The sequence below is a fragment of the Hyperolius riggenbachi genome, chromosome 2 (genome assembly GCF_040937935.1).
Source record: "Hyperolius riggenbachi isolate aHypRig1 chromosome 2, aHypRig1.pri, whole genome shotgun sequence".
NCBI classification, from domain to species: Eukaryota; Metazoa; Chordata; class Amphibia; order Anura; family Hyperoliidae; genus Hyperolius; species Hyperolius riggenbachi.
Genome location: NC_090647.1, coordinates 132790120 through 132809924, shown reverse-complemented (window position 1 = coordinate 132809924; position 19805 = coordinate 132790120). Strand labels below are relative to the sequence as shown.

Here is a 19805-nt window from a genome sequence, read left to right as displayed (position 1 = left end):
TTAAGCAGCTGCCGGCAGAGGTGACTTAGACAGAGTGACTTACTGTGCGCCTGGCAGCTGCAGCCCACCCGACCTGCCTGTCATGTGCTGGAGGGCGGGCAGGCATCCAAGTTGATCAGCCGATCCGAAGCAAGAGAGAGGAAAACTCAAGCTCCATCCCCTCTAACATGCTCCAGCAGCAGCCAGAACAGCGTGCAGCATCAGAGAGTAATGCTACATACACACCTGCGATAATGACCGTTTACTATGAAGGATAGTTCTGCGATGAACGATAGTTGCACGAGGAAAGGAATAAATGCAAATTAGTAACAGAGAACGTACTGCAGCGATTGTTATCGCTGAAACGAACGATCACTAAAGAATAAGTGCGTGCGCACACGGATATGACGTGCTAGCGATCCTTGCATGACGAACGTACACACAGTGACGATCTTTAGCCGCTAAAAAACTATCCTTACGCAGCAAAGCGGATCAAAAGAAAAGTGTGTACATTTAAATATATATATATATATATCAGAATCATTTATTTCGCCAAGTACAACGGGGGCTGTACCCGGAATTATTTTTGGCGCATACAGGGTCAGTGATGGTACAGCAAATACATACAGTAATATATACAGTAAGTACATACAATAAAATATCCAAAGCATGGCATATACACAAAAACACAAACACAACACAAAAACACAGTCTAGGAGGACCTAGGAGGGAGCTTTTGAGTGCTATGTTGAGTGGAGCTGCCGCAATCCCGTTACGGCGCTCAACAGCTCTGCAGCAATTCAGATGCCCCACTAAAGGTCTATGGAAGGGACAGCGCAGAGAGAAGGATAGAGAGTAGGAGAGAGAGAGAGAATAGATGAGAAACAAAAGTCCGAGTATCCCCTGGGACTTCAATGGTGGCTGGCTGGTGGGCTGAATCACTGCTGTGGTTCGAAAGAAACAAATCCCCAGACCTGAGGCCCAGTCCGGTGAGGTTGCACTAGCAGGCCCAAAAGAGTCCAAAAGGAGACCAAAAAGGAGGCCCTAGGCAGAGGAGAGCATCCGTGGTGCAGGTATTCCTAGATGCCCGCTGGCTGCAGGGCCCCAGGTATATACATACATACATACCTATGTAAGTGAATTGCATGCTGTTTAACAAATAATGTTGTAAAAAAACATTTAAATTCACAGCAAGATTGATTGTGTATTTTTTTGTTCATTTTCAAAGAACGATCATTACGAAACACACACCACAGGAAATACGTAGGTTACATCTATATGCGCAGTTGCGCACTGCTTTCAGTAACGATCGTTCTTACGTAATTGCTGTACACACCTTTCTTTTACAGCGATGATCACACAATACGATCCGACGTTTTGGAAAATTCGCTCGTGCAATGATTGCACTTTTCTCGCTCACCTTAACGATCGCTTCTGATCGCGACGGAAAGAACTTTACGCAATTGTCGGACGAGCGATCGTTAATTAGGTGTTATGAACTATTATTATCGCAAATGTGTACGCAGTTAAAGTCGCATCGGATGCGACTTTAACGTTGCATCCGAGGCGCCTATAAGGTCGCACCTCATGCGACCTTATAGGCGCATCGGATGCGATGTTTCGCGTGCACCTCGCTGTGCGCCTGCAAAGTGTTGCACGCGGGACTTTGCGCACGAGTTGATTTTATTATGGGGGGCTTTTCACAAGCGTGCTAACAGTTAGCTCTGCTTTGTGAATCAAGCCCTTGATGTTTACTGCATTTTAATGTATGGGTTGTAAAATTTACTGCATTTTAATGTGTGGGAGGTAATGTTTATTGCATTCCTGTTTGCTGCATTTCAAGTGTCTGAGGTAGCGGTTGTTGCATTTCAAATGTTGGAGGGTATGGGGGTTACATTTCAAGTGTCGGAGGTAGCGGTGGTTGCATTTCAAATGTTGGAGGGTATGGGGGTTACATTTCAAGTGTCGGAGGTAGCGGTGGTTGCATTTAAAGTGTTGGAGGTAGTGGTTGTTGCATTTCAAGTGTCGGAGGAAACATTTTTTGCATGTCATGTCGGATTTGACAATTGCTGCATTTATTACTTGATGGGCATAATGACTGTATTTGGTAGTTTAAGGTCATTGTCGGCATTTCTGTAACTCTGGCCCACTGCCTCAGTCACACAGCTACAATAGTTAGCTCCACCCCCACCATGTTTTGGCCACGCTTCTTGCACTACCCCCCCCCCCCCCCCCCCAGGTTGAGCCCTTGAAATCTCGTCACTGTACGTGCAAGGATTGTGGAGTCTGAGTAATTTTGGGTACCTAAAGCAGAGGTTTCATAAACCAAGGAGTGGAGTCAGATGATTTTTGTATCAACTCCACAGCCCTGCTTTTAAAGGGCAGTCCAATTTTTAGAACTTTACCTAGTTTACATAGAGCTTCAAAATGGCTAGAAACGCCCTACATCTGTGGTCCAAAGAAAATGACCAAGACCAGAGATAGTTGATGAGGTGCTAACTGATAATAATTTCAGCTTGAATGCAAATTGTATGCAGTCAGGATGTGAGCTAATCAAATGCATACAATTTCCATTAAATTGCATGTAAGCTGTTTAACTATTAGCCTCTCATTGACCATCCCTACCCAAGCCAGTACAGAAAAAACAATACATTTTGCCTTCAAACGATATTTGGAATGTGATAGTAATAAGTATTGTTTTCTGTAGTTTGTCTACAGCTGCAGTGTGAGCTATTGGACTAAAGAGGAAAGGTGACCTAATCACCTCCTGATCACCACCAGCTCACATTCACTGCAAGGCTTCTTCACAAGCTTTCCCTCTGTTGCTATGGCTATGACCATCATTCCTGCAACGCACCACCCATGTGACCTGCTCTATAATGGCTGCTCTGATGGGAGCTATGTCATCATATAGAAACACTTGGCACGGCCCCACACAATGGCTTTGCTTGGCAGAACTGGGTCACTAGACGTACTAAGCAGATAGATCGCCTAGGACTGATATTACAGACTGCGCGGGGATGCAGCCCAAGGAGTGACAGGCTGGTGGCAGAGGAAGAAGCCTGTTACACAGCGGCCAATGCAGCCGCAAAAATCTGCATCCCTGTATCCCTCCTGCGCCTTTTCTCCTTTCTGGCCACTAGGTGGCGCCGCTCAGATAGCTATCATCGTGCGCGCCGCCGTGTAGTGGAGAGCGGGGGCGTGCACGTCGGAGGGGATGCGGGGAGCCCGTGTTTGGTGTACCTGCTACAGGGTAATTCGTATAATCCGGGATACTGTGGTTGTGCCCATCCAGGATAGCCGCTCCATTCACGCTGGCACAGGGTGTGTATTGCTGATCTATGACTACTGCTGTTATCATTGCGTGCTGTGGGTGGCTGGCCCAGCGGGGATTCTGTGCATGGGTGGGGGAGGAAGGAAGGGCACCGATGAAATGGGAGCATAACAGTGCCATCACTTTTGTGTGCTGGGTGCAACGCATAGGCATGGCAGAGGGAAGACTGGCCACAGGGCTGGGAGAGACGGATGGGATGGATGAATGCTGAAGGACAGTTCATGGATCAGTGAATTGCACACTGACCATTTCCAGGAGAGTCATTGCACAACTACCCTGCTGTCTCTTTGTCTGCCTTTCTCTCAATCAGTACACATAATTGTACAGGAATGCTCCATGTATTATTTATGATGTTTATCCTGGTGTTTTACTACCAGCTTATGGTATATAAAAATAACATAGCTTTACTGATCATCAAATGTTTGTGGTTTAAAACACTGTTTTTGACAGTGTCAGTGATGCTCTATTGTGGGTGACATAATTTCATTTATTGTTTGACAACATATACAGAATATCTATCATTGTTAAGAAGGACCCATTATTGCCTTCCATATATTATAACTATTCAGGTGTGTTTATGTGTTGGTACGTATTTATATAGCAATGACTTCTGCTCTCGCGCTTTACAGAGTCCATAGTCATGTTACTAACTGTGCTTCAGAGGAGCTTACAATCTAACCCCTCCCTTTGTCATACTTATAATGTCCCTACTGCAAAGGAAGATCATACAAACTTCATACAGATAGTGTCTTGGCCAAGAATTGAACCTAGGTCTGTAGCGCTATAAGGCAAAAGTGCTATCCGCTATGACTCCATGCTGACCAAAACCATGATGTATGTTTATTTTTCTAATCTTAAACTATAGTGAACTTATTTCCTTCAGTTCTTGGATCTAGCATGGTTTAGGTGACCTACCAGGAAACCTCATAGGAAACAATGACAGCACCCTGTTGTAACTGGCTGAATAATGTGGTTGTAGTTATTACTACAACCTATCTGAATCCTAAAATTTCTAGAAGGTGCTGTCATTGGAGAACTGTTGAAATAGTTTACGTTACCGGAACTTCCTTATGAGGTTTTCTAGTGGGTCACATGAGGTCCTTATACACTTACTGTGTTGTATTGCAGTGCTCTCTACTACAGCTCGTCGCAATGGAACATGATGCACAATGCAATGGAAGTTGCAGTGCGTTGCCATGCAACATCTGTGGTAATCCTGGAAGTTGCATGCTATTTTTTTCTTAGGTCACATCACGGTTATAATGCGGGGTTTGACTGTTCACGTTCAGAGCGGTGCAATTGCTCCAAATCGCACCACACCAGTGTAAAAGGACCCTAAACCATACTATCGCCCAGTTCTTAAACTGTAGAGATTACTTTATTTATTTATTTTTTTTCCCTCCGCCAAACTTCAGGACTGGTAGTTAATCTCATGATTTACAGGTAAATGCACTACCTCTGGACCACGTAGTTGGCTCTAAAAGGGAGGTTACACTCTCAGTTGAGGGGATCGCTTGCGGCTACCTGTAGTGTAATATTGCATAGCGCAGGTGATTCTTATTGTCAACAATCCGCTGCTGTCAGCTGACACACATGCTAAAATGCACTTTCCAAACAAAAAAAATCCTACGCAGAAAAACAGATGTTTGTCATGAGCTCCTTTGTCTTAGCCAAGACTGTCCACAAACCAACTGCAGAGGGCTGCTGTTTTTCACCTGTTGAGTTGTTTAAAACCGCTGTTCCCAATTAATCAGGGTACTTATGCTACGTACACACCTGCGATAATGATCGTTTACTACGAACGATAGTTGTACGAGGAAAGGAATAAATGCAAATTAATAACAGAGAACGTAGTGCAGCTATGGTTATCGCTGAAACGAACGATCACTAAAGAATAGGTGCGTGCGCACACGAATATGACGTGCTAGCGATCGTCGCATGATGAACGTACACACAGTGACGATCTTTGGCCGTTAAAAAAACGATTGTTACGCAGTGAAGCGGATCAAAAGAAAAGTGTGTACATTTAAAGAGATATCTATCTATCTATCTATCTACCTACCTATGTAAGTGGATTGCATGTTGTTTAAAGGGACTCCGAGCAGTGCAGAAACTATGGAAAGATGCATATCATTTTAAAGCTCACTTTCTCCTCTTTCTGGCGACACCTAAATTGTCGCGCTACGCCTTTTAGTTTTCTCTATTCTCGCGATTGAAATCGCAGCCGCGACAATTTCAATCTCGAAAATAGCGAAAACTAAAAGCCTAGGGCGGCGGTTTATATATCATTGGAAAGAGGAGAAAGAGAGCTTTAAAATGATATGCATCTTTCCATAGTTTCTGCACTGCTCGGAGTCCCTTTAACAAATAATGTTGTAAAAAACATTTATATTCACATCAAGACTGATTGTGTAATTTTTTTTTAAATTTTCAAAGAACGATCGTTACGAAACACACACCACAGGAAATATACGTAGGTTACATCTATATGCGCAGCTGCGCACTGCTTTCAGTAATGATCGTTCTCGCGCAATTGCTGTACACCCCTTTCTTTTACAGCGATGATCGCGCAATACGATCCAATGTTTTGAAAAATTCGCTCGTGCAATGATTGCACTTTTCTCGCTCACATTAACAATCGCTTCTGATCGCGACGGAAAGAACTTTACACAATTGTCAGACGAGCGATCGTTATCGCAAGTTTGTACGCAGCATTAGGATGCTTTGGAACAACTTGGACTATTTGGAAGAACTTTGGATTTTCCCAGAGGCTGGGTTGAGGGCATATTCACAGTGGGATGTTGTGTTTTAATGTGACATTAAAGTTGCAATGCGTCTGCATTTAGAGGTAATGCATTGTAAGCAGTGAGTTAGCAGAACGGTACATTTTTTTCAACACGACGTTAACGTCCCACTGTGAATGGCCCATAGGATTAGCATAGCAGTGCGGTAAGCTGCGTTATAATACTTTATAACGCAGCTCCGCTGGCTCGATGCCGGAGCATAAACGTACCGTCTATGCCCAGCATTAGAGTTCCACCCTGGAGGCCTTGTAATCCAATAAAGGCTGTGTGTTGTAGCTGTGCAGTATAGGTGAGACAGCTCCATCAAAAACAGCAGGGCCTGCTTATTGATAGAAGTGATCATTTCTCCTAACCTAATTTCCCCTTTGAGGAGAATTCATGGCAAAGCATGTGATCGAGTACTGCAGTGTTATGGTTTTGTTCTTTTCTGATTGGTTGGTCATTTTCAGCATTTTGCTAGAAACAGAGTTCAACATTGTCACATGATCGTGACCAGCCAATCTGGGATGCAGGAATAGATCGCCATTTAAATCAATCATGTGCTTCTCAATGAATTCTTGTCTATGAAGAAATTCTACTGGTAGTAACTCATCGTCTGTACTAAAGATGAGATTGCTTCAAAGGAAATAGCTGGCCTGGTTATAAGTCACCAGGTCTGAAGACTTTTCCTTCTTCTGTATTGTGTGTGTGTTTTTTTTTTGGGCTGGTCTAGTAAAGTGTAAAATTAGCAAAAGAGAAAAGTCATGTCAGGTGATTAGGGCCCTTTTCCACTGGCCCTTTTCCACTTCAAAAAGCTTTTTGCCGATTGTTGGCTGAAGATTGGAATTGTGCTAGTGGGAAAAAAAAAAAGTGCTGGTGGAAAAACATCTGCACTAGCGCAGTTTTGTTTTTCTTCATTCGCAATCGCCAGCCTGTTCAGTTGCGCTTGTATCTGACATATATTGGGCGCAATCGCGGCAGTTGAAATGGAAGGTAACGTGCGGTTGCGTTACCTAGCGGAAAAGGGTGCTTATAACTTATTAGAAGCGGGACCCAATGTAATGTTCAATTTTACGCTGGATATCCACTTTAAATATGTTTTTTTTTTTTTTTTTTTTTTTGGAGCATTTCAAAATTGCAATAAATATCATACAGTGCATGTTGACTGACGATTGAGACAAATGCAGCTCATTGATATGCAATATATTTTATACATTACAGCTGGGTCTTGTTAACATAGGCTTTATATTTAACGGTTTTGAAATTAATTGATTTAATTATTATAATACTCTACGGGGTTAATATTATTCTGATTTGTTGTCAGAAACTGCAATTCAAGTAAATCTCAGCAGACATGGATAGGTTAAGAATCCTTCTGATGTAAATTATTGTGCACATTACTGAGATTTTAAGCCCAGAGACCCAAGCAGGAATATTTCCTAAAGGCTGAAACCCACTAGGAATTGCTGCTGCGCTTTTAAATCCCGCTAGTGTGGAGTGCTATTCCTAGGGCGATTGTGATTCGCTCCGTTTTGTACAGTACAGCGCTTCTGATTGGCGTTTCAGGTTTTTTATTTTTTTAAATAAACTTTATTATACTTACCACGTGCCCTGATATCTGGCTTCCGTCTTTAGCCTCGCCCCTCTAAAGGAAGAGGTCATAGGTGCTTCTCTAGAAGTTAACATGTTAACATAAAATTTTTTCGGAAAATTTGCAATTTCTGTGAATTTTCACAGACAAAACGCAAGCCAAAATTGAAAACGAGGCCTAAGTTTCCCTTCAGATTCTTTCAGTTATAAAGTTTTAGACTTGTAATGTAAAATACAGAAATGTCACAGCTAGGGATGCTCAAATCCGAATTCAGGTGAATCCGGATAGTTGCTATCCAGATTTCACCCAGTAAAGCTGTGCGGGGTGGGTGAGGGGGTCAAGCTTACCTGTCTGACGTCTTCGTATATATTGTCTTGTCACTTAACTGTCCCTCAGAGGGGCTCACAATCTAATACCTACCATAGTCATATGTCTATGTACTGTGTGTAGTGTATGTATCATAGTTTAGTTCCACTATTGGGGGAAGCCAATTAACTTCTGTATGTTTTTGGGATGTGGGAGGAAAGCGGAGTGCCCGGAGGAAACACACACAGACTCAGGGAGAACATGCAAACTCCTTGCTGATGTTGACCTAGCTGGGATTCAAACCAGGGACCCAGCGTTCCAAAGCAAGAGCGCTAACCACTATGCCACCGTGCTGTACAATTGTGGTGCCTCCTCTCATTTTGCATCGTCTCCTCCCCTCTCCCAGAGGTTACCTCTGCGACTACATCCAGTGGTCCTTTGTTTTTTCTGGATCACGACCGACTTTGACACAACCGTTCATAACTGAGTGGAGATGGTCATTCTCCACATGCCTGAAATTGTGGTTGCCCACAGTGACCCACGTTTTGAGTTATTTCTTTACATTTCCCATTTCCGAGGAATACATCTATATACATACACTATTGGCGCTCCTGGTGCTCTTTTTGTCTCCTTTTCCTACTGATACCTGGGTTTCCAAACCCATAATTCATCTACCGGACCTCCCACACTTTTGTGTATTTTCTTGAACGTCCATTTGTTTACCAACCACCATTGACATTGGGGATGTCATTGATTCAAGCACGTTAGATCAATATCTGATAATGCATTAGATATGTTCTGTAAATCGCCTTGTACTCTGGGAATACTGTAGGACATTAGGGAATGTGAGTAATGGAAGTGAATATTACTTGAAGAAAATGTTAAACAAAGAAGCATACGTAGTTCTGAAATGAACTGGAAAGATGTGGCACAAGCTTGTGACAATGTGGGAGGATTTAGGACCCAGTCATATTTTGAAAGGAGCATTCACTGATGATATTGGCACTAATTACCAGCAATTACTTTAGCGGTGTACACAGTAGAAATGACTCTTGCCCAGTACTTGGGATTTGGATGGCAGTCAAGCTGCCAGTATCTTATGTCTGTGGTTGCTGCAGTGAGAAGCTGTATAAGGCTGTCACAGATAGAAGACGTTTGGCTGTGTTGCTGCTGCTGATGTCCATTGCATAGGTATGTGGTTGCTGTTCCAAGAGTAAATGCTTCAGGCAATTGGACAGCTAGATCATTTCCTTCCAGTGACAGCAATGTTCATATATCTGGGATTCCTGCTCTTTGTCCATCCATATCCTAAAGGTAGCCTTAGATATCGGCTCTCCATTTCCTGACCGCTTGGTTCTGGACTAGATCTCTAGAGGTTTATATGCGGATCAAATAATAAACTATTTAGGACACCAGCATAAGAATAAAAATGGATTGAATAGGTTAGAATCTATTGACAGAGTTGCCACTGTTTTCCAGAGATAAGGAAAGACTTACTTAATCATAGGCTGTGTACTGAATAATCTGTGTAATTGTGTCTGGAATAACACTGGCTTTTACAGGGAACATGAGGTGAGAGACGTATGGAGGCTGACATATTTATTTCCTTTTTAACTGCTTTGGGACTGCATAAAGTAAAAACTATGCCGCACTTGTGGCTGCTGGACGCAGTCCTTCATCCCTGCCAGCAGAAAACTCAGCTGACTTAACCACATTTCATTGGCTCCTGGCCATGTGATCACTGTGAGCCAATCAGAAATGTGAGCAAAGCAGAAGATGGGGGGGGGGAGAGAAATAGGCTCTGGTCCTTACAGGGAACCTTAACTGTACTATAAAAAAGTTTCACTTCCCTGGGGCTTCCCTAAGCCCCCTGCAGCTGTCCTGTGCCTTTACCAATCTTCTATGATCCTCTGTAGCCTCCCCCCCCCCCCCCTTTCCCCAGGTTAGTTTTGTTTTCAGCCGACTGAGAGTCAGCCCCTGTCCACGCATCTCCTTGTACGCGATCCCGTCATCAAGCGAGTCTCGTGCAATCGCAGTATGAGGTTTCTCTTACTTCACTTGCACAGGACTCTCTTGACAACGGGATCGCGCACAAGGAGACGCGTGGACAGGGGCTGACTCCCAGTCACCCAAAAATGAAACTAACCTGCGTCGATGGTTCTGAGGACCGTAGCGGACCGGCGAGGGCACAGGACAGCTGTAGGGGGGCTTGGGGAAGTCCCAGGTTAGTGAAAAGTGAATTTTTTTTTTAGTACAGTTCAGGTTTCCTTTAAGTTGCCAGAGCATGCTGGCCCCAAGTAGTTAATGCACATAGTTTTCCTGCTGATCCACTGCCTCTAATAGTTTTGGCCATAGACACGGAATGAGCATGCAGATCAGATTATTATTAATTTATAAAGTGCCAACATATTGCAAGGTGCTGTACAAAGTAAGAAACCAACATGAGGTCCATATACACCAGTATACAAAATACAGAATTGGTAATTACAGTGACAAAAGTAACATGATGATTAAAATGTTCTTTTGTTAAAAAAAAATATAACAAAATCCAAGACCCTCCCCCGCGCAGTGATGTCACGTGTCCCTGGCCACTGCAGTGCACCCTGGTAGTTGTAGTTCATTAATGTGATTACATCCCCTGGCCTAATGGGATAGAGATGCTTACTGTATATATTGCTGATTAGAGGTGCAGCTCATTTTGGCTCACCAACAGTAAAGGCTGTATGGAAAGAGGTGCTTCCTTTGCAGTAGAGACATCATGATCTCTGCCAGCTATAGAAATGAGCAGCACTTGTTCTGTGTGTATCAATGTACACTATATGGACTCGAGGGCATCCCTATAATACATGCAGCCAGCAGTGGCATACTTACTGTATGTTCACAATGTGCCCCTATAGGTCTATGTGCAGAGCCAGCCTTTCTGAAAGGTGTGCCTGAAGTGCTGAAAATGTCAAGACCCAAAGGCCCGTTTATTCACTGCATGTGTGTAAATTCTAGCCTTTTTAGTACCCAATAATTTGAGGACATGCCAGGCAGTTTGATAAACATCCCCATGAAAACCAGCGCTGTCACTTGTGAATCTAGCGTGCTTTGCTTCTTGTTCAAAAATAACACCCACTAATCTTATGTTGCTACATTAGGGTCTTTCATATCTTATAGTAAAAATATGCAAAGATGGCGGAAAACTCCACGTCTTGAAGAAACCTGACACTTTAAAACTGGGGTGCACCAACTCCTTAGCTAGCCTTTAGTTATTACCTTTTTCCATTTGTTTAGCTCGCAATAGCAGCATGTTTTGGCTGTTGAACTGGATTGGCTGCTTCATGATTACCACTCGCTTCACCCCTGTTTATATTCACTTGAAGTAGACTTATTTTAAGTGTTTACAAAGCTGAAGATTTCTTCAGAGTTCATAGAATAGAAAAGTAATTTGCATTTATTCTTGTGTTCGCTAATGTCCCTGCTAAAGTCATGCACTCTCTGTTCCTCTGTGGAATCTCCCCTTCCTCTCACCCTAGGTCAGTGATGACTAACCTTGGCACTCCAGCTGTGGTGGAACTACAAGTCCCATGAGGCCATGCAATACTCTGACAGCTCTCAGCGTAACTCGGGGAGGCAGAGGCATGACGGGATTTGTAGTTTTTTCACAGCTGGAGTGCCAAGGTTAGCCATCACTGCCGTAGGTTCTCATCATCACTGTCGCACATGCCACACATTGTCCTCAGCCACAAGACAAGATGACTGCGTGATGTCTTAAGTCAATATTAGGCAGATTCGGACAAATCTTGAACTCCTTTCTCAGGGCTTGTCAATAACTCCTCAATGATTTTAAGGAACTGAAAAAGAGGGCAATCAGATGCAGTGGAGGCCCATTTTTAATATGATGTGATGAAATCTGATGGAGATACAAGGTCATTGTTGGCACAGGGGGATATTTATGAAGGCAATTGTAATGAATTGCAAGTACATTTACATCCACGTCATGTAGCACCTGATTTGTGCTGGGTTTGGCCTGCTTTTTCAATGTGTTCAGATATTTGTTGTAGTGGCTGATTCCAAATGATGGATTTGTTGTAGTGGCGGGTTCCTAATGATGGATTTGTTGTAGTGGCTGATTCCAAATGATGGATTTGTTGTAGTGGCTGGTTCCTAATGATGGATTTGTTGTAGTGGCTGGTTCCTAATGATGGATTTGTTGTAGTGGCTGATTCCAAATGATGGATTTGTTGTAGTGGCTGGTTCCTAATGATGGATTTGTTGTAGTGGCTGGTTCCTAATGATGAATTTGTTGTAGTGGCTGGTTCCTAATGATGGATTTGTTGTATTGGCGGGTTCTTAATGATGGATTTGTTGTATTGGCGGGTTCTTAATGATGGATTTGTTGTATTGGCGGGTTCTTAATGATGGATTTGTTGTATTGGCGGGTTCTTAATGATGGATTTGTTGTAGTGGCTGATTCCTAATGATGGATTTGTTGTAGTGGCTGATTCATAATGATGGATTTGTTGTAGTGGCTGGTTCCTAATGATGGATTTGTTGTAGTGGCTGGTTCCTAATGATGGATTTGTTGTAGTGGCTGGTTCCTAATGATGGATTTGTTGTAGTGGCTGGTTCCTAATGATGGATTTGTTGTATTGGCAGGTTCCTAATGATGGATTTGTTGTATTGGCAGGTTCCTAATGATGGATTTGTTGTAGTGGCTGGTTCCTAATGATGGATTTGTTGTAGTGGCTGGTTCCTAATGATGGATTTGTTGTATTGGCGGGTTCCTAATGATGGATTTGTTGTAGTGGCTGATTCCTAATGATGGATTTGTTGTATTGGCGGGTTCCTAATGATGGATTTGCAATGCAAGTGGGCCAAAAACAGGCACAGAGTGAAGATGCTAGGCACACAAATTCTGCTCAGCTGTGCAAGGGGGCAGTGGTGCCCATCGATCCGCCAGGCTGATTGCTGGTCAAGGCATGTGTGTGTGGCTTTTGTGCCGCTGTACACACGCTTGATTCACAGCAGAGGCTTTCGTCCTCTGCTGCTTCGGCTGAGTTTCTTCTAGCCCGTGTACAAGGCTTTAGTTGAAGAGTGGAATGGAGGGGTAAACAGTAGTGTAGTAGGATAATGATCGTCTGTTTTTCTCTACGTGGGGCAGGCAGTAAAGTAACAATGGAACATTTGAGGTTATTGGGAAGCAGTTGAGCAGTTGAGAGGTTGTATTTGAATTTAAAGCACACCTCAAATGAGAGGAATATAGAGGCAGCCATATTGATTTCCTTTTAACAATACCTGTAACCTGCGGCGCTGCCGCCTATATTTTCAATTGTTTCCCGTCCAAATCGCTCTATGGTATGATTCTGGATGGCATGATGCAGATGATTGCAGCATGGATCTGAATCCCTCACTGTGCCATGCGATCTGGGTGCGCTCGCATCACTTCAAGTGCCTCCAAGGTGCACAACAGCTACTGGAAACTGGCCCTAAAAGTGCCAGAGGCAGAGGAATAGCAGGACAGTCAGGCAATTAGTATAATTTAAAAGGAAATAACTGTCGGCCCCCATATTTCTCTCACTTAGTGCCCATTCACACTAGAAGCGCTTTTCTGAGTGTTTTCCGCTCCCATTCACTTTCATTAAAATCGTGTGAAAGATTGCTGTGATTTCACGATTGCGTACGTGAAAATCACAGCTAATCGATCACCAAACGCTCAGAAAAGCACTTCTAGTGTGAATGGGCCCTTAAGGAGCGCTTGAAAGCCGTTCTGGGGAAAAAAAACGACAGTATTACAATTTCAGATACTTCAGATTCTTTAAAAACTAATTTTTGCGGTTTACATTACACAACAATCCCCTTTTTTTTTCTTCTCATGCTTTCATCAGAGGATTGATCATTTTTGCATTTCAGTTGCGTAGTCGGTGGATAACCACTGTAATGAAAATTTTAACATTTTGCCACTCTTATGCTCCAATGTAATTGGAGCATAATATTAAAGTACTCTTTGTACAAGACAAAAGCTTTCACATAATTTGAACTCTGAATACAAGTGTTTTACATTATCTCATCAGTCCAAACCGTGTCCCTAAAATGAACAACTAATTAGGTGTTATTACCACTACATGTTTATGCTAGGATGGAGTGCTAGATTTCAGTGAACCGTCTATGAACAAAGCAAAGATTAATAACTTCTATTATCTGATTTTTAGCTCTTTATGCTGACATGCTGAGGAGAGACAAACTATTCAGACTCCAAATTCTGTAAATTATTATTGATACTACGTGGAGCAGCGGAGCTGTGTGAGGCCAGCGACATTTTGATTTAAAGGGCCTGACGCTCTAATGGATTTTATCCAGCACCTCCTAGTGTCAGCCATTTTTCCTGTCAGACTATGTCCAACATTGGGCCTATACTGTAAAGGGGCAATGTCGAATATGGTCTGACACAGGATTGGGCAGGGTTAAAAGTACCTGTTAAGAAACTTGGACATAGACAACTTTCTGACTCAGACTGTCCTTGCTATAGGCTGCAGTCTACAGAGAGAATTAATCTGATCTGTCTTCCGTTCCTACCAGCAGAATGATGCAGTACAAAAGCAGCAGCCCTTCCCAAAAAGCTAAACAGTAGCCTCTTTAAAGCGGTTTAAAACCCTGACATAATATTCAATAAAAATGTTTTTCTACTTTTTATATGCCATACGGTTATCATATTTGCATTTGTGCATAAGTATTGTTATTCATTTAGAAGTGTTAGGTTCCCAAAAAGTACAGTTTTTTTTTTTTGCTTTGTGAGCTGACTTTCCATTTTATTAATAACTGGTTTTATTCATTATGTATTGAAGGCAGACATGCTTTGACTCTGTCTGTATGGAGCTGCTTCTCCACAGTCAGAGAGTGTGTCACATTCCTCACTTGATACATTTAAGTAAACACAAGATAACATTATCTAAAGTTCGGATGCGTCCACATTTCACTGAACTGAACTTTCAAGCTCCAATGCTGGTCTAGTAAAAAAAATGCTGGTTGCATATAATATGCTGTAAATAATGTGTTAGAGCAAAGATGAAATGCAGGGTTATATTCCACTTTAAGCCATCCCACCTTGGCTCTGTGATGATCTCAATATTAAAGCAAAACTGAATTTTTTGTAAAATAAAGTTGTTTGAATTTAAAAATAGATTTGTATAAAAGGATAAAGCGTATTACCAACACGCATGTGCCCAAATTCAAAATTGATTTGAATGTGCGTTAATATCGCATACAAATTTTGCACATGGGGAAACCGATAAGAATCGCATGCATGGAAACTCTGCCTGGATCGACATCTAAAAGGCAATAATCCATTGCATATTAACCACCTTAGCGGTATGGACGAGCTCAGCTCGTCCATTACCGCCAGAGGGTGCCGCTCAGGCCCTGCTGGGCCGATTTTGATCAAATAAAGAGCAGCACACGCAGCCGGCACTTTGCCAGCCGCGTGTGCTGCCCGATCGCCGCCGCTCTGCGGCGATCCGCCGCGAGCAGCGGCGAAAGAGGGTCCCCCCAGCCGCCTGAGCCCTGCGCAGCCGGAACAAATAGTTCTGGCCAGCGCTAAGGGCTGGATCGGAGGCGGCAGACGTCAGGACGTCGGCTGACGTCCATGACGTCACTCCGCTCGCCGCCATGGCGACGTAGTAAACAAAACACGGAAGGCCGCTCATTGCGGCCTTCCGTGTTACTTTTGGCCGCCGGAGGCGATCAGAAGAACGCCTCCGGAGCACCATCTAGTGGGCTTTCATGCAGCCAACTTTCAGTTGGCTGCATGAAATAGTTTTTTTTTTAATTTAAAAAAAACCCTCATGCAGCTGCCCTGGCGATCTTAATAGAACGCCAGGGTGGTTAAGATTGTAACTATACCTTAAGTTGTAGTTTCTTTATTGGCTGCAATTCATAGCCTTGGGTTTGTGAATGTCTGTGATGGACTTTCAGCAAAAATAAATTTATAAGGAGTAATCTGGGGCTCTGGGGGTGTTGTGAGCTATTTTTGTATTGGCCCAATAGGCTGCCTGTCAAGTTTCCTGTCAAGTGACAGGCAGCCTATTGGGCCAATCAAAGTGTGGGGATAATGTCCTTTAAAGTGATTGGCCCCGCAGGGGCTCAGGGCAGGATGAGTGGAACTCTCATCATTGCCAATTAGCAGGCATAAGTTGGTAGCGCTCACTATGCTACTCTGATAAGGCACATTAACCCTGATAAAGCATGTTAACTCTGATAAGGCATGCTATTTGTTATAGTGAATCAACCCCAAAGAACATTAAAGTAATTTAGTTCCAAGTCAAAGAGTTCACTTCCTGGGTTTTTTTTTCTTTAAAAAAAAAAAACCCATACTAATTGCCTAACAAAAGCGCTTAGAAAAGTGCTTCTAAAAATCGCCCAGAAAGCGATCGGAAAAGTGCTTTCAAAAGCACATACAAAAGCGATCATCGATTGCGATTGAGCTGGCGATTCCTAATGTGAACAAGACCTTAAAGATTATCTAGAGATGCGAAAGCATTCCTATGGCAATAATGATATAAGAAAAAAATAAATCTTTGACCAAAAAATCCCTTGTACCTCCAGGGGTAGAATAAAATTCCTCAGTGCACAGTCAAGTTATTAAAAGCACTTTATTGTAATCCTAGCTTTAAAAAAAAAATCAGTCAAAAAAGCAATGGGGTGGGACCCAGAGCCTTAGGTGAGTATTTTTTTTTTTCTTTTTATGCAACGCTTCAGTATTCATACAATTACAGCCAAAAGGCTGTTTTGAGCCCTGCACTCAAGAAGTCACTGATCCACAGGATCCAAATTTTATGGGTTTGAGTAGTTTATGTCACCACATAAAATCACCATACATTAACATGTATTTAAAAACTTTCTGATACCCTGGCAGTTACTTGGATCTGCCAAATATCAGTAAATCGCCCAGGGCGGATCTGCAGACGGCGTCTTCTGAACTTTAAAGCAGACGGTGGGAGGCCAGGGCTGACCCTAACAAGCAGGATTAAGGATTCCATTCGGCCATACCGGGAGGCCGAGCGGGGGAGAGCCCGTGGGAAAACTCTATGTGCTAACCTAACCGCAGACTTGTAAGTGCACAACAGGAATAAATAGATGTGATTTTATACAGTGTTGCGCTATGTGAGTTTCTCGCCATTTTATCTTGAGGAAAACTGTATGTGTTGGAGCTGTTTTTGGAAACGCAACGATTGGTGGTGACTGCAGCAAGGGCGGAGTATTGCTTATAGGCGAGGGGAGCCTGAATGCCCCGCATGCGCATTTGACCATTATAATCTGTGGTCCAACTAAATTGGCGAGTCGCTCTCCATATGGTGCTGGTGGTGGGAGTGACACACACGAATATTTTGCAGCACTGGACAACTCTTTTGAAACGCTTCAGTATTGCTTTACTACCATACTGTCAGAACCACACATGTACAGAAACAGTGGCCACGCAAAAAGTGGGCACTTATGATTGGCCCCAAATGAATCTGAATGTTATCGTTGATATGCAATTCCAGCTCACATGGCTAATGTGCAAAATCTAGTTCACTGTGTGTGTGTGTGTGTGTGTGTGTGTGTGTGTGTGTGTGTGTGTGTGTGTGTGTGTGTGTGTGTGTGTATCCTCGTATTATAAACTATCAACATAGTAACACCTGCCTGATTTAAAGAACAATAAACCACATATACAGTAAAACCAGGGCTGTGGATTTGGTACAAAAATCATGCGACTCCCTTCTCCTCAGTTTATGAAACCACCGACACCAACTCCAGGTACCCAAAATGGCTCCATCTCCTCGACTCTGACACCGACTCCACAGCCCTGAGTTAAACGCCTCGGTCACTGTCACCAGGCTCACGGCATATATAAATTAATAATAATAAATCACAGCTATAAAGTATATTTCTCAGTACTTACCTGTATCCATAAAGATCAGGCATGCACAATGTGGCCATATCTCTCCCCTAACTGGAAAAATACTAAATGCATTACCCCAGTTAATTCATTGTATAAAATAACATTACGATATCATACAAAGCTGCAAGTGAAGACGTTAATCTCCCATCTAGAAAGAAAAATGACCAATAGCACCTGAATAAAAATTAACAATATTAGTAAACTAAAACTTGGTGACAACAGACCTCTGTTAAAACCGCTGACCGCAAGTCTATGTTGGAATATACAGTCTTTCATCCTTGATCAAATCAAAGACAATGTTCCTAGGAACCAATTTAATAGACTAGAGAGTAGAATAGTGAGAGATGGCGACAAATGCCACAACCATAAGAAAAAAAATGCAGGTCCTGCAAAGAAGTTATCACGCAATTATTATTTGAGGCTAGGTTCACAGCGGTCAGTTACATAATGCACGCATTATAATGTGTATGAACTGCAACGGAAACATAAACTTTAATATAAAACCTGCATGCAGCAAGGTAGAATAATGTGATTAGTACTGAACAGGCCCATAGAATTGAATGGGCAGTGAGTTGACTGCTGGTTTGACTACCCTAGTGAGTGATCCTAACTCTATATTGCTGAAATATAGTACTAAATTGTGTTAAAGCCTTTTTCTTTTAGAAATTACAGTGGATAAACAAAATTAAGCTGCAGCAACATATAGACAATGTTATAATTAATGAGCAGACATTGTCTAGATAATATATTACAGATAGATAATTATTCTGCAAAGTGGTTTTAAAGAATTTAGGTGTTTTTTTAAACTGACATTGGGATCATTAAATTTCATCCCAAAGAAAATAATTAATATACAGATATGTAGTATGATGTCCTGAGAAATATACTCTAAATTAATTTCTTTATTGCTGAGGTGATCAAGCCCATTTATTTTTTTTTTTTTTTTAACAATTCAATTTTATTGCTTTAGTGAACATAAGCATTACAAACAAGAGTACAGAAAAAGTGATCAACCAGGGCCCTGGTAACACAGGACCAGAGGTCTCCATATACGTAACAGTGCATATATATGTTTAAACATATTAAGCAAGTCATTATTGGAATACAGGAGCAGGATATCATGGACATGAAATCATACATACATATATACTTGGTTGGAGATCATATCCATAAGGATTCTAAACTTTAAGTACATAAGGGAGTCAAATTAGTCCGGCAGCAGCAGTGTTGGCTAAGTAATAAATCCCTGTGTTGATCTTAGAGGAAAGGCAGGGATAGAAAGAAGGTGAAGAAAGGAAGGAAGGAAGGTATAGGAAAGAGAAAGGTAAAGTAAGAGATTCTCCAGTGCCTCCACCACCTAGTCTGTTCATACATCACCTATGACCATACAGTATCACAAAACATTGTATAAACGTGTGAGAAGGTAAGTGGGGTTAAGGTCAATCCTCAGGACCAGTAGGAAGGGCGTCTACGTTGTTGTACCATGGGGCCCAGATTTTATCAAAGCGTTTGGGGCAGTTTCTGCTCTTATAAGTTAAGCGGTATAGAGGTAAAGTTTTATTAATAGTTCTTTTCCAAAAGTTAAAGGAAGGTGGTTTATCTGATTTCCATGTTCTCAATATCTCTTTACGAGCGTAAAAGCATACGATTTTGACGAGGTATTGGGCGTGTTTATTTGCAGGCGTGCCATCTAGGAGGCCCAACAGAGCTAGCCTAGGAGAGAGCAGCAAATGCGTATCTAAGATTTCTTCAATTATTGAGATGATCTGTTGCCAGAATTTATTTACCTTGGGGCACTCCCAGAACATATGGAAAAAGGACCCTTGGTTAACTATGCACCGTGGGCAGTTGGGGCTATTTGTGTTAGAAATTTTGCTCATACGAAGGGGTGTT

At 42.4% G+C, this 19805-nt stretch overlaps 1 protein-coding gene across 10 annotated transcripts in view; it reads left to right on the top strand.

Annotated features, from left to right (window-relative positions):
• The first annotated feature begins 3173 nt into the window (after positions 1-3173).
• Positions 3174-19805, top strand: part of DTX3 (deltex E3 ubiquitin ligase 3) — a 223453-nt gene continuing 206821 nt past the window's right edge. For all 10 annotated transcript variants that reach the window (XR_011026106.1, XR_011026105.1, XR_011026104.1 and 7 more), the window contains exon 1: positions 3174-3303. The gene's annotated coding sequence lies outside the window, so the exon portion shown is untranslated. The remainder of the gene's footprint in view (positions 3304-19805) is intronic.